Source organism: Leucopleurus acutus (genome assembly GCF_964270905.1).
Source record: "Leucopleurus acutus genome assembly, chromosome: 7".
NCBI classification, from domain to species: domain Eukaryota; kingdom Metazoa; phylum Chordata; class Mammalia; order Artiodactyla; family Delphinidae; genus Leucopleurus; species Leucopleurus acutus.
Window position 1 is genome coordinate 42,293,468 of NC_139150.1, and position 14,753 is coordinate 42,308,220.

Sequence of the window (14,753 nt, forward strand, 5' to 3'; positions counted from 1 at the left end):
AGCATTTACTTTGTATTTACAACTATTTACATGCCTAAGCATTATAAGTAATCCAGAGATGATTTAAAGTATACGGGAGGAAGTGCGTAGGTTATATGCAAATACTATGGCATTTTATATAAGGGACTTGAGCATACCTGGATTTTGGTATCCAAGGGGGATCCTGGGACCAATCCCCATGGACTGTATTTTATATATATGCCGATGCTTCTCTTACTGCATCTGTGACAAGAGGTCAGGGTGTCGGTAACTCGTATCTGTTGACTGCCCCTAAGCAAAATTGGCTCTGTTGAGGTCTAAAAGGGCTATTTGTGCTTGTGAGCTGGTAGTTTGGGGATAGGTTTATATCGCAAAGCTACCTTTTTGGCCCAGGTTTGTGATTTGTGCCCATAGCCTACTTGAGTTATTTTAAAGGGGCTTAATGATGATGAGATGTTTGAAAGGCTCTGCTTATCCCTGCCTGTCTTTTAGACCTGCCTTCAGCCCTCATCCATGATACTGTGTTTGGGAATAATCCAGATTGGATAAGCCAGTTCTCAATGGCATACAACTTTAATTCATAGAAAGGACTGCACTTTAGAATCAAGATTATTTTCCTGAATGTGTGCTCTTGCATATGATGCTTTCACACCCAGTTATTGTCACTTCCTCCCATTCACAAAAGAAGACTGCCTTTGTCCTCCTGAGGGCCACCTGGAGATGGATTCACACCATGGGTTTGAGCCCAAGGATGCTCTGCTTCTGCTTGACTTTTCTGTACTCACACTTTGGGATTTGTTTCAGATGAGTACACAGTCTTAATAGATGGTTTGACTGAAACATTTAAAATCATTCATTCAATTAATAATGTTTTACTAAGACTCTACCATAATTAGCACACAGTTCTGGTCCTTATTGGGGGATCCTTTCTTTCTTTCTTTATACTCGGCCTTTATCCGAGGAGCAAAAGAAATTGGAAGTAGTTTAGAAAAGGAAAACAATATTTGTGATACAAAAAATTTTGAAATCTGATGTTGGCTTCTGTGGAAGTTTCAGTTTGGTTGAGGGAATACAAATGAATGGTTAAACCAACGACAAAAAATGTCATTCCATGTTGAGGGCCCAAATGGGTGGCACAGACAGTCAGTGCTGTCTGATTATAGAGTTCCTAGGGAGCTTGGATGCTCAGGCAAGAAGAGGTGGGGTTTGATCTGGGTCTTGGAATGGAGCACAGGGTGGAGGAGGGCAGGGGATGATAAAGGTTGATGTCTGCACAGGTGAGATATACAGAAAGGATGTTCACAATGTACTCTGTCTTACTAAAGGAGCTCTGATTTCAACTGGTACATTCTTCAAGCTCAGTAACTACCTGTTTTAAAATCTTATATGGAGGACACCTTTTAATTCTCAGTTTAAGATGCAGGGCTGGGCTTCCCTGGTGGCGCAGTGGTTGAGAGTCCGCCTGCCGATGCAGGGGACACGGGTTCGTGCCCCGGTCCGGGAAGATCCCACGTGCCGCGGAGCGGCTGGGCCCGTGAGCCATGGCCGCTGAGCCTGCGCGTCCGGAGCCTGTGCTCCGCAACGGGAGAGGCCACAACAGTGAGAGGCCCGCGTACCAAAAAAAAAAAAAAAAAAAAAAAAGATGCAGGGCTTCTCTGGTGGCACAGTGGTTGGGAGTCCGCCTGCCAATGCAGGGGACACGGGTTCGTGCCCCAGTCCGGGAGGATCCCACGTGCCGCGGCGCGGCTAGGCCCGTGAGCCATGGCCGCTGAGCCTGCATGTCCGGAGCCTGTGCTCCGCAACGGAAGAGGCCACAGCAGTGAGAGGCCTGCGTACCGCAAAAAAAAAAAAAAAAAAGATGCAAAGCGTGAATATATTTCTTTAAAGACAGTGTTAATAATAAATTCTAGACTACAGTTATCTTTCAATAAAAAAGACAACTTTTATATGGCACCATTTTTAAGGTTTTTATTTTAATTTAGACAAAATATTTGACTAAATATTATATCAGCTAATTTCTAAGCCTCTATCCTTTTTTAACTCAAGATAGTGATGCTTAATTTAAGAACTACTCAGTTTTTATATTTATATTCCTTTTATAACTCATTGTTGTATGCAACTGTGGCGTTATTGTGTGAAGTGTCTAGAGAAGTACTCCTGATTGGGTTATTTTGTCCATCGATATGGTGTAACATATACCACTGATAATTGGGTAATTTGCTCAGCCATGGCAATCAGTAAAGGTTGTCGACAAGATAACACAACTAACGATTTTGGCTGTGATGATCTGGTTTTATTTTGTTGTTGTTGTTGTTTTTAATCAGTGCCCGTCTTTGTTCTACCAGCTAGTGGTAAATAATTATTAAAAAGTAGAATTTATCAAGCATGGTTGCTCTTTCCCCTCCCAGGAATATTAGAATCAAACACTATTGTCTGTGTCCCCTTTGAACCGTATGTAAACTTCTAATATAGCAGTGTTAACAATTTAATATATATTTCTCTTCAAAACAATAAGTTCTTCAAGGGTAGGGATGGTATCTTGGTCATCATTTTAGCTCCAGCGCCTGAAATAGTACCTGGCACAGAGTTACCTTCACTGACTGTTGAATGAATGAATAAATGAATGAGCATCACTAAGGCTGATGATAATCGTTACTGACCTCTTTATTAGTGTTTTGTAGCACTTTCCAACTCAGTATTTCATAGACTCATAGCGCATGAGAGCTGGAGTGATTATTAAAGGTAATCTAATTTCCTTTCATTACGATGGGGAAATGCTGAGATCCAGAGAAAAAATTGACCTGCCAAAGGGCACAGAGCCTGTGACTAGGAGAGCTGGGCATAGAACTCTGGGTGCCTTGTGGTCAAGCCATGTCCCCATGATATTCCTTGCCACTGCCCACTGACCACTCAGCCTTCTCTCCCCAACAGTTAAATGTTTTGCATGGTTGGTAATGCTGCTTTTTACACGTACAGCTCCAAGGACTTTGCTCCTTGGTATTTACAGTGTCTAATTGGGTTATCCTGAAATAACATTTTTCTAACTAAGGCTGACATCTGATAGAGCCGGAAAGTTCCTGAAGTCCCAGACTACAGATTATATGAAGCAGAGAGTTTTCTTACTCTGTTGGTTCAGTAATTTCACAAAAATGCATAGGTAAGAATGAGAGAAGGACCCTTTTATTCTCCTAATATTATAAATTACGTGCAGTTTCTTGAAATGACATTCTGAAAGTTTGTGCCAGGTGTCATCATTTTGAGCTGACTTGATACTGACTCTTGTCTTGATGGTTGGCCCTAGTGGCCTTTCAGGTAGGGAAGGATACATGCAATAGCAAAGTGGGCTGTTTGTTAAGAGAAATACATTAATAGGTTACTGACAAATGTAGAGGGGTCCTGGGTTTTAATGAATTTGGCTCCATTTGGAGTTTAGAATGAAAAAGGATAAATTTTCTTTCTGTGGGAAAAAGCCGAATGATAAGGGGGAAGTCTGCTACTCTGGGTTCTAACAGGGGCGCAGTCAACATGGGGGAGAATATGGTTTATTTATGAAGAGGCCCTCTGCAAAGGTGTGGATAGGAACCACCAAGGAGAGTCGGTGATCTAGGCCAGAAAAGGGGGTGAGTGGTTACCAGAACCTGAAAAGAATATATTCGTTTCCTATTGCTTCTGTAACTAATTACCACAAAGTCAGTGGCCTAAAACAAGACTTCTGGAGGTCAGAAGTCTGAAATGGGTTAGATGGGCCCAAATCAAGGTGCCAACAGGGCCGCTTTCCTTTCTGGAAGCTCTAAGAGAGAATCCGTTTTCTCAGCTTTTCCAGCTTCCAGAGGTCTCCTGCATTCCTTGGCCTGTGGCCCCTTCCTCCAGTTTCACAGCCAGCAGCAGTGGGTGAAGTCCTTCTCGCATAGCATCCCTCTGACCTCTTCTGCCTCCGTGTTCCACATCTAAGTACTCTTGTGATTACATTGGGCCCACCCAGATAATCCAGGATAATGCCCCTATTTAAGAGGAGGTGATTAACCTTAATTTGATTTGCACCCTTAATTTCCTTTTGCCATGTAAGGTAATATATTCACAGATTCTAGGGACTAGGACATGGATATCGGGGGCGGGGGCGGCATTATCCTGCCTACCACGAAGAGTGAGAGAGACGTAGAGTTTGTTAGCTTCAGTGAGCCGTGGACTCCAGTTGGGAATACATCTAGCCTAAGGGAACCTCGCATGGAAGGAGCCAGGGAGGTAAATGCTCTGCTTTCAGGCCTCCTGCCAGAGCTCCCCCTTGGCTGAACCCGTCTGAGAGCCAGAAGGTCCAGGCACACTGCTGGTGCCGTGCAGTCCATGCAGGGAGGCAGGGGAGAAGGAGGGACCAGCAGGGGCAAGCAGAGCTTGTCCCACCAAGGAACTGTTAGCATCCTAGGTCTTGACTTCTGGGAGCCTTGGTATAGTTTCTTGAGCAGTCGTTGCTAATGAGGTGCCCGGCATCCAGCTGGGGAGCTAGGATGGGAGAAGCTGTCTTATTTAGTTTCATGTTTCAGCCAGTATTTGTTTCCCTTTCGTTATCTGTGAGTATTTAGTAAAGTCTTCTTTAAATGGTTCCTTCTTATGTTAGCTACATTCTGTTAATTAAGAAAAGGTTCACGTATGTTCACTTAGACACCCGTGTTAGTGGATATCCCTGCCCCCCCCCCCATGCCACCCTAGCCTGTTGACAACATTAATTGGTGAGGCCTCAAGGTGGTTTCTCCCCCTTCAAACTCCAGGAGTGTCACGGCACAGCGTTCTCGTGGGTTGCTGTTGCTTGTGGGACAGGACAGTTCTTCCTTAGGTGAGAACTGTCCAGTGTGTTACAGAACATTTGAAATTCCTGGTCCCCGCCCACTCAATGCCAGTTCCGTCCCGCAGTCATTGTAGCAGCCAGAATCCCCGGGGGCAGGCGGGGGGTGGTGGTGGTGGGGGAAGCAGGAGGCAGTCAGCCTCCCTTGAGAACCACTGGCGGTGAAGCGGGTGATATTTAGAGGTAAACCAACCTCCCAGATCTTAGGCATATTGGTTATCTTCTCCTAGACTTAGTTTCCTCATCTGTAACTCAGGGGTGGTATCTGCTTCTGCAGGTCACTGACGTCATTAGTGATAATGTATGTGCATTATCCTTCCCTCGTGCATTGTCTGGCGGAGAACCAGGTCAGAAAGGTGGGCTGCCTGAGCTGCAGGGTTGGGAGAGCAGGATTGCCTAGGAGACCAGACACCAACAGATCTCCTTCGCTTCCTGCCCCAGCCAGTATGCAGAGCCTTGGGGGCCATGGGCTCTCTTACTGGGAAATATCGATTCTGTTCCAGGGCAACCTTGATGTGAAATCTCAGCCTACAAGTATTTCATGGCTTCTGTTAAATGTGGAAGAATAGAAAGTTAGCTTCCTTTGAATTTTTTTTTTTTTTTTGCGGTACGCGGGCCTCTCACTGCTGTGGCCTCTCCCATTGCGGAGCACAGGCTCCAGACGCGCAGCCTCAGCGGCCATGGCTCACAGGCCTAGCTGCTCCGCGGCATGTGGGATCTTCTCGGACTGGGGCACGAACCCGTGTCCTCTGCATCAGCAGGCGGACTCGCAAACACTGCGCCACCAGGGAAGCCCTCCTTTGAAAATTTTTGCATGAATTCAGGGATTTTTTTTTTCTTTGCTCAAGCAGTTGAATGTTTCTGCCACTATATATTATACTTTACTAAATCCAGCATAAAAAGTTATAATTTAATTTTGCTAGCTCACAAGTGGCTTGCTGTGGCCAATGGGAGCTTCACTCTCTTAAGACCCAGAATAGCTGCAGGGTAAGTTGGATGCATTTACTTTTTATCCTACACAGTAGGCCTCATACTTCACTGCATTCTGTATGGCTGGCGACAGCTTAACGGTACTCTAAAATAGCATTTTAAAATCTTTCCTTCTATTGAAAAAGTGCTGTTATATAGCCTGTCCAAATCTACAAACGCATGAACATCTTGTCTAGAGCTAGTTTTCTTGAACTTTGAATCCTATTATCATTGTGGAACTGATGGTTGCCAGGGCTTAGAGTTGATATCTATACGTTAAGAAGCAAAGCAACGGCTGCTTCTTTACGTTAAAGCAAAGATTCCACATTACACAAATGGAGGTGATTTTTAGATCATGTTTTGAAGTTTCATACTAATGGGTTAATAAGCTTGATCTGCTTTTTATTATACACAACGTGGCCAAACAGAGATGGATCAAAGTATGGAATTGAATCCGTGAAATTATTAAATGTATCATTATTTTACATCCACCTATTTCTGTGGTGGCAGGAAAACAAACCACGCATTAGGGGAATGAATAGGTTAACTCTTCTGACTCTACTGTAAGGATATACCTTCCCTGGCTGTTAGTTTATGGGTTTCATTTTGTTGTTATTCATCAGCAATATGTGAAGTGTCAGAATTTTGCTACAGAATAGTAATCCCCAGAAGAGAGGCCTTGTGTTCAAAGGGGACTGGAGAACACATCTTCTACGAGTTGGTATTTAAGCAGGTGTAGGCACTCACGCAGGCGATGTGAACGTAGGGATGTCAGCACAGGGGGACCGTTTGGGGGAGGAACAGGCAGGACTCTGCTAACGTGGTTGATTGTGTAGGGCAAAGGCACAGAAACAGTCCACAAAGCGGAGACTTGTAGCTGGTATGATGGGACCCAAGTCTAAAGATGGAATGACAGTAACAGAAACAGGAAAATCAAGAGGAGGCCAGGGAAAGAAGTTAATTGACCTGAGGTGCACACAGCCCTCCCCGGGTTAGAGCAGTAAAGCGTCAGGCCGTCACAGAGCAGGTCCAGGATCTTTGAAGGAGGAGTGGGCTGGAGAAGCCAGACGCTTGGGCGTTAATAGCTGTGGCTCAACAAACGGCCAAGATGTCAAGGGCAGAGAGAAAAACAGTGGGCTAGGCATAAAATTCTGGAGGAATGATTGCGCCCAGAGGTCAGCCAGAGGAGAGAAAGTGGCCAAAGAGAGTAAGGAGGCAGGGCTAGAGGGGTTGCTGGAGAACCAGCCAGCACTTTCAAGAAGGAAGAGTGACTAATGGTGTCAGATATTACAGAAGAGAATGAAGACTGAGGCCGCAGGTAGGCCTTTGGAAACTTATAAAAGCAATGTTGACCACCCATTGAGGGCAAAAGATGGATTAAGAGAGAGGAATTAGGGAATCGTGAGAAGTGAAGACACCAACCCCTTGGCCTGGCAGGGAAATGAAGGTGGCAGTAGTCACACCAAGTGGCAGAGAGGGACTGATTTTTAGCATCAGAACCCTGCACCGACTTTGATTTGCTCATTACTGTGGATGTGGAGCCGTGGTCCCCAAGTGGGGCGGGCCGTGTATTGTGTTAAGAAGCTCTCCCAGGTTCAGTGGCCCAGGTTCCATGTCTCTGGAATGAGAATTCCAGTGCCAGAGGATGAAACACAGAACCTACACTACCTTCCGGTCTGGTGACTTAATCCCATGCTTGAGCCAGGGCTGAAAACATCCCCTCGCCCCAAATCTGTGTGCTACTTGCCTCAATGGGGGCGAGCCGGGAGCACCGCTGTGGAAAGCAGGAAGGGTCGATTTCTGCTCCTAGGTTCACAAGCAGGACTGTGGTGGGAACGCGGTGGCAGCTCCGACTGGGTGCTCGCTCTCATCCACGGGCTCTTTGTAAATCAGAGGCTGGAACAAACAGAGCTGACAGCTCTGTTTAAAAAAGCTTTGGGGGAGTTTGTAAGGAAATAAAAAGATGCCTAATGCTATGTGAAACATGTAACCTAAATTCAAAACCGAAAAGAGCGTTTATTGCCTGCTCAACGTGCTTTACCTGTAACTTGTTTTTCCATTAAGTTAAACAGCAGAAAAGAAAATGGCCTTTTAAAAAGAGCAAAGAGATTTTTTCTTTTTTTATTAACAGGCGTTAACATTCAGGGCAGGAATTTAGGTAGATGCCTCCCTCCTACCCTCCTCGTCCTTTGGACTGTAACACAGTGTGTATGTACCACGTAGGGTCTGGATCCCTGCAGGTTAAACAGAGATCTAGATGAGAAGTGTGATGTTGTTAAAAGTGGCATTTCAGGGAACGGTACACCACGAATCTCACAAAGCTAAGAGATGTAGGCCAAGCTTTAGATCCCCGTTGAAAATAATTGAATTTGACAACAGAGAATTCCATGTTTGGTAAGGAAAAGGGCCCGAGGTAGTAAGATGCTAAGGCCAGCGGTGATGAAGAGAACCCAGACAATTCCATGTTTGGGTTTTCCAGCGCACTTGAACCTGCATGGGGCTGAATTTCCCTCCCTCGTTTTCCCCAGTTGCCCTGCTTCGCCTCTCAGCTTTCCTGCGGTTTTAGAAGAGGTGGTGTTGTATTACCAAGAGGGTCCACTTTCCCTTCTCCGTGATGATGGAAGGGAGAGTTCAGTGAGAGGGAATTTGGAAGAGGTGTGGATCCAGATGGTAATAACACATCTTGATTTCACGGATTATTTCCTCCCTCTTCACAGAATTCCCTTTCAGTTGAACCAATATTCAAAAGAACTGCTGATAAGAGGTCAGGTTTAAATCCCTTCTTTATTTCATGTTGTTGGTTTTCAAGGTAAAATAATGAAACGGTAACAAAGGCTTAATTGATACACAGACTGACTGTTCCAGGAATAATTTTTACTTGCTTACTAAGCAGACCCATTTAGAAAGTACTCAGAGTATAGATCATAAAATAAAAATAACTTTAAAGTAATTGTCTAAAGACGTCATCTTGCTGTACACCTGAGGCTCAACGCAACACTGTAAATTAACTATACTTCAGTTTTTAAAAAACGGTTTAAAAAAAGGTGAAAAAAAAGTCCTCTTAATTTTGACAGTCTTTCTTTGTCGTTTCCCTTCTCTGCCATGGTCATGTTGGAAGAGTTTAATTTGTGTTTCTCAAGTGATCTTAGGATATCATGTAAGGGGAAGTCTGGGGTGAGCTCCATCCTCTTAAAGGTGTTCTCCATCAGAAAACAGTCACTTAGATGTCATATGCTGCCAGATGTAAATTGTTTGTGCCTGAAATACTGATATTAGTTACTACAGAAAAAATTCTAGTTTACAGTTTGTTTAAAGATTGAGAAAATCTACCTAATTACTTGTTAGTAACAGTTTAATATATAATAGTTTAATAAGTTTATATATGTATTATTATACATATAAGGATACATATTATAGATATCCTTCATTCCTAAGAAATGTATATATATTCAGCTGAGGCTGAAGTGACAAGACTGAGAACCTAGACACCTCTTCAGTCCCTCCAGAGTTGGTGGTTCACAACAGGGTAAACCATATCCTTAAATCACAGCCTCTGCCCACACCAGTCAGAGAATGAAAATACTTGTGTAGGCTCAGGAATGCCTTTAATTGAAAAGCAGGCACTTTCCATGCCAAAATATAAAGCAGATATAAATGGTATTTAGATTATTGATTCATTCAACAAATATTTAGTAAACAAAACCCATGAGCCAAGCCCTATGCCAGGAATTTAGTTGTAGTTTGTGTTATTTTCTTACTCCTTTGACCAGAAGGTTTACTATATGTATATTTTGATTAAAGTCTACAGTAAACATAAGAACTAATTATAAGAATTAAATGCCTTTCTGTGTTTAATGCAATCAGAAAATATCAATAGATGCTTCTGAATGACTCACTTCCTTTTTTGTTCTCATATTACAGCCGGTCATGACATTTATAGCAAATGGCAGAGGGCTTCTCTTTATGGTTCATTTTATTGCATTTTTTTATTATTGGAAGGTAGTGGAACTTTCACTAGGAAATTAAAACTCAACATCATTGCCCTTAAATGTTTTAATAGATTAACATTACCAGTGATGGCATCTGTTTCTGCATGTTTAATCATGGGATTTTTATTCCAATGATAGATATGTTCCATGTTTTCATGCAAAATAGATCTCATTTCAGCCAACAAAGAAGAAAAAAAGGTGAGATAATGAGCTAGTTTTACAGATATACCAAGCATCATCAAAGTATAAACCTGGAAAATCATTCTTTGGGGACTGTGATTTAAAACCTAGCTTACTTCTCTAGCCAAGAAGCCACAGAAGCTTTAGTTTGCTTTTATTGATTCCTATTTTTTATGAAAGGGAACTTTTTGAGGGGGGAAAAACATGTTTTTTAAGTCTTTAACAAGGTTCTCTGTGCTCCCTTTAATTATTTGTATCCTCTACAATTACTTTTGCTGGCTTAATCCTAACTTTTCCTGCCCCTGCCCCCATAATACCAAGTTTCCTATCTCTTCTTGTTTTCCTTCTATATTTCCATTTGTGTTTTCAGAGAAATTTTTTCACTAAGATGCCATCTGACCATTCTTAGGAAACAGTTCTGTGTAATTTCTTTGGGACTGGGACGAGGGCACAATGGTACTTTCATATCATGCCATTGAAGTCATTTCTGGGGCAAAAGGCAGTAACCAATAAACTATTGGCAGAGCTTTATCAAATACGCTCATTTCCTAGTTTTGAACTGCCCATTTCCCAGAAAGACTGGTTATTTGTTCTTTGAAAATATAGGGTTAGGTTTTTTTTTCCCCCTCAGTTAAACTAAACGTTTCTATTCCACACAAAGCATTGATCTTCTAGGTGAGCAAATCTTACATGTGATTTTACTTTCTTAATAGAAAAGCAGAATCAATACCTTTGTCATGCATACCATGCCAGCCAGTAAATTATACCAGCTGCACCTTTGTCCCTAGAGATTGCACGAGGTGCACCCCTCCAGCAGAGGTGCATGATCGCACTGGTCTACATAGAAGGAAAATGCTTGCCTTGGCCTCATCTCCTTAAAAGACACTCAGACATTTGTTCATGAATGAGTAGAGCAGTCCAGGGCAGAGAAAACAGGACGTTTTCACATCCTGCTACGTTGTGTCTGGCTTTTGGGGCCATTTAAAAAGAAAGAGTAAGCATGAGCAAGTGAAACCCGAAGCAGTGAATGAACAGATAACTCCCCCAGTGTGCATGTCACTGGCCATCTGTGTTTAGTCTGGCCATGTGACGAATATTCCCCGTTTTCATTTATTTTGAGCTCTTCATTTATTTTGAGCATTTCCTGATAATTTCCATAGCAAGTATTTCCAGAATTTTAATTTTGAAATTGATGTAACCTATAATTTCTAAGAAGGAAGTGGGGCTGTCAATTCATCTAACCTTGAAGTTGATCAGTTCTTTATTTCTAATGAGACAGTGTTCTTCAGCCATTGCACCTTTTAATAACCTTAAATACATTCATCTCTGGGCTACAAGTGATTTTACAAAAACAGGAACTGAGTACTTTTCCAGAAGCGAATTCAACAACCCTTATGCTTATGAGTCTACATTTAGAGTTACAAAAATATAAAGGATGGGGCTTCCCCGGTGGCGCAGTGGTTGAGAGTCCGCCTGCCGATGCAGGGGACACGGGTTCGTGCCCCGGTCCGGGAAGATCCCACTTGCCGCGGAGCAGCTGGGCCCGTGAGCCATGGCCTCTGACCCTGCACGTCCGGAGCCTGTGCTCCGCAACGGGAGAGGCTACAACAGTGGGAGGCCCGCATACGGCAAAAAAAAAAGAAAAAAAAAAAAAAATATATATATATATATATAAAGGACGTAAGGGAGACGTGTGATCCGTATGAAATAGTGGCTTTATATTTGGGTTGCAGGATAAAAATCAGAAACAGATTCTTCCAATTTAGGCTCAAAAATAGTTTGAAACCCCTAACTCAGTTTTTCCTATAGCAACAACTTGTCATTATCATATCAACAGATCGCAGCAAGCTCTGTCCTCTTGCCTGGAGGTGCTCCAAAATTCATTTAGGTGGTTTATGTAATAGTGGAAAGATTCTTAGAAATGGGACAGGCTGAACATAAGGTAATTGCTTTTTTCTAATGAAATAGCGCCGTCGTTTTTTTTTGTTGTTGTTGTAATTTTACAAAGATCCTAAATTGAAATTTAGTGGAATAATAGGACACTCAGGTGTAGCCATTGTACGCTGTTCTGTATTATACCTGGCATGTCTGTATCTGTGACTTATGGTTGTGAATACATAGGTTCCTTTTTCAAACTGCAAACTGATCAAGATTTCTCAGGGTATGACACAAAATCGAGCATGACAGTGGCCCTTCTGATCTATCTGTACTGTCAGAAAGGCTGTCAAGTTCTTGGTCAAGAGAATGGTCTCCATGGTTGTGCTTTCATGGTAGATGGTTTTGAAAACAAAATGTTATTATGCTCACTGTTACCGAAGTCAGGATCTGTTACTCATCCAGTAGCATAAATGATAATAACTAACTTTATTAACTGTTTGCCTTGGACTAGGCCTTGTTAATACTATCTATGTACGTTATTTCATGTAATCCCCATACATCCCTTTAAGATAACCACCCCCGTCCCTATTTTCAGATGAAGAGCTAAGAAGTTTAAAATATGCTGGAAGAGTCACACAGTAGTATACCTCCAGCTCAGATCTGACTCCTGATCTCCTACCAACAGATTCTCTGTTTTTCGGGGTTAAAAGACTGTGAAGCAGGAAAGTGACATGTAGTGTGCTCTTCTCAAATTTTCTTCCAGTTGGCATCATTTGGTTGATAACAGTTCTGTCTGTCTTTTCCTTTTCTACAATAGCATCAATTTTTATAGAAAGAGAAAAGAAAACATATGTGGCCTACTGAAAGGTCTTTTCTCCATCTGTGCATGCCTGAAGGTATATGCTAAGAGAGCCACTATTTTGAGAGCCTCACCACAGACTGCCAGGATATAAACTCTTCAACCTTATTTTTTCTCAGTTTCTCCACCGGTAAAATGGAGATCAAGTCGCCTTTGCCTGGACATCGAAGTACAAAATGAGGGATTGATGTCAAGGTCTTTCAGCTCTTTAGAAAAAGTATAACTGTAAATACAAGGCCAGGGATATAATTGCAAATAGAACACTGTGAGGTTTCCTCCTCAGATACTGAGATACCTGAGCCGCCTGCAAAAGGTACTATGTTGTGAAGGACAAAAGAGAAGGGTTGGGAACAAGAACTCTGTGCTAGTAGTCTTCCCAAGGCCCCACAGCTGAATAGCGATGCTTCCTGGAGATGATATATGGATACCCTGAAAGAGGATGTAAATTCACGTTGCAGTGAAGGGCTGGAAGAGCCAACCGTTTGAATCCTGCTGCTGGTGGAGGGTGTGAAAACCAGGAGCAGCACACCCAGTTCAGTGGGCGTGGGGCTCCCAGGCCTTAACAGGGCAGAACAGGTTGGCAAACCGTGGTTGCCATGGTTATTCTGCCTCTGCACAGTTACACTCCATCCCTTTTCCTCATCACTCTGCCAAAGCTCTTGTGCCTCTGAGCTCCGAGTCCAGGCAAAGGAGGCGCTGTCCTAAGTGGGTAAAAGTGGTCAGGTGGCACAACGGACAGTCTGTTGAAATGAGAGCGGGGCAGAATGGTGTAATTTCTTCTCTGCATATATAAATGAGAGTGTTCTTTCAGCGAGAGGAGGAAATTCTGTCCAGATTTACAAAAGCATGGACCTTACCTGACCAAGTTGGGTACAGGCAAACCAACCCTGCCCTCTTTTTGAAGTTCTGGTTGTTTCCCATTTCATGCTCTTTTTCATCACGAAATGTGAACTCCTGATTCTGTGTTAGCAGCAGAACCCCATTACAAATAATCTTCAGCAAAATCTTGTTTTCCATATCCTATTGACTCTGGCACATGCTCTGTTTACTTAAGCGCTCAGTTGATAAGAACAGGAATCTTTGCTGATTTTCACTGAGGGTTGAAAGAGAAAGCCTCATAAGTCAAAAAAAAATAACCTTCCTCTGAAACATTACATCAAAGAGGAGATGCCAGCTCAGTTGGTGTATGGGGTGTGCATTGCATGAGGCTGAAAAATGATGGAGAGAGGAGAGTAAGGGGGTCTTTGTAGCAAACGGAAGGAGGGCAGCAACAATTAAAGTAGGCAGAGCAAGCATCCCACTGTCCCACTACATGCTGCCACCAGCATTTGTAATCACCTCCCCCCGACCAAGCAGGGGCAGTATTAGGAGGGGGTTGGTTATCCAGGTGGAGGCTGACAGGAGGGACCACACGGGGACACAGCTTGCAGATAGAAACAAAAGCAGGACAGTCAGAACAGCAGTGTTGAAATTGGCTTGATGTGATCTACCTATCCCACTGAATTTGGGTCCTTTTCAATGACCTCTAGTAAGGATAAGAATGACCTTAGAGAATAAGTTCTGTATACTCTCTAGGGGACCTGAGATCTTAGCTCCCCACACAGAAATACCCAGGTAATGATACATATCAGAAAACTTAGCATTGGATGTTTAAAATTCTCTAGTGGGAGAGGAGGTATGTCCTACACAATAAGCACCCTGTTTTTAGGGAGTTGTATTACAGAAACTTTTTGTCAATCATAAAGAAAAAAACGGGTCTTTTATCTGAAAATCTGGATTTCTGAATCTTTGCCTCTTAGATTTTAGGCAAGTCGTACAACTTTGCTGTTCCTTCCCCACCTTAGACTTGTCCTTGTTGGGTGAAATAAACATGCATGTGTATGTTCCCCATCACAGTTTTGCGTGGAGAGAGAAAGGGGGTGAAATTACATGCACCTGTGAAGGTCTAAGAAATGTTTGTCGATTGTTTACAAGGCGCTGATCACTTCAGGAGCTACAGGGAGGAGGAAAGAAAAGAGAAACTGTGGTCTCCATTCTCAGGGCACACCTCAACCCTGTGTGA

At 43.0% G+C, this 14,753-nt stretch overlaps 1 protein-coding gene across 1 annotated transcript in view; it reads left to right on the forward strand.

Annotated features, from left to right (window-relative positions):
- The window catches only part of GNAQ (G protein subunit alpha q), a 294,806-nt gene that overhangs the window by 154,302 nt on the left and 125,751 nt on the right, over positions 1–14,753 (forward strand). The window lies entirely within an intron of this gene.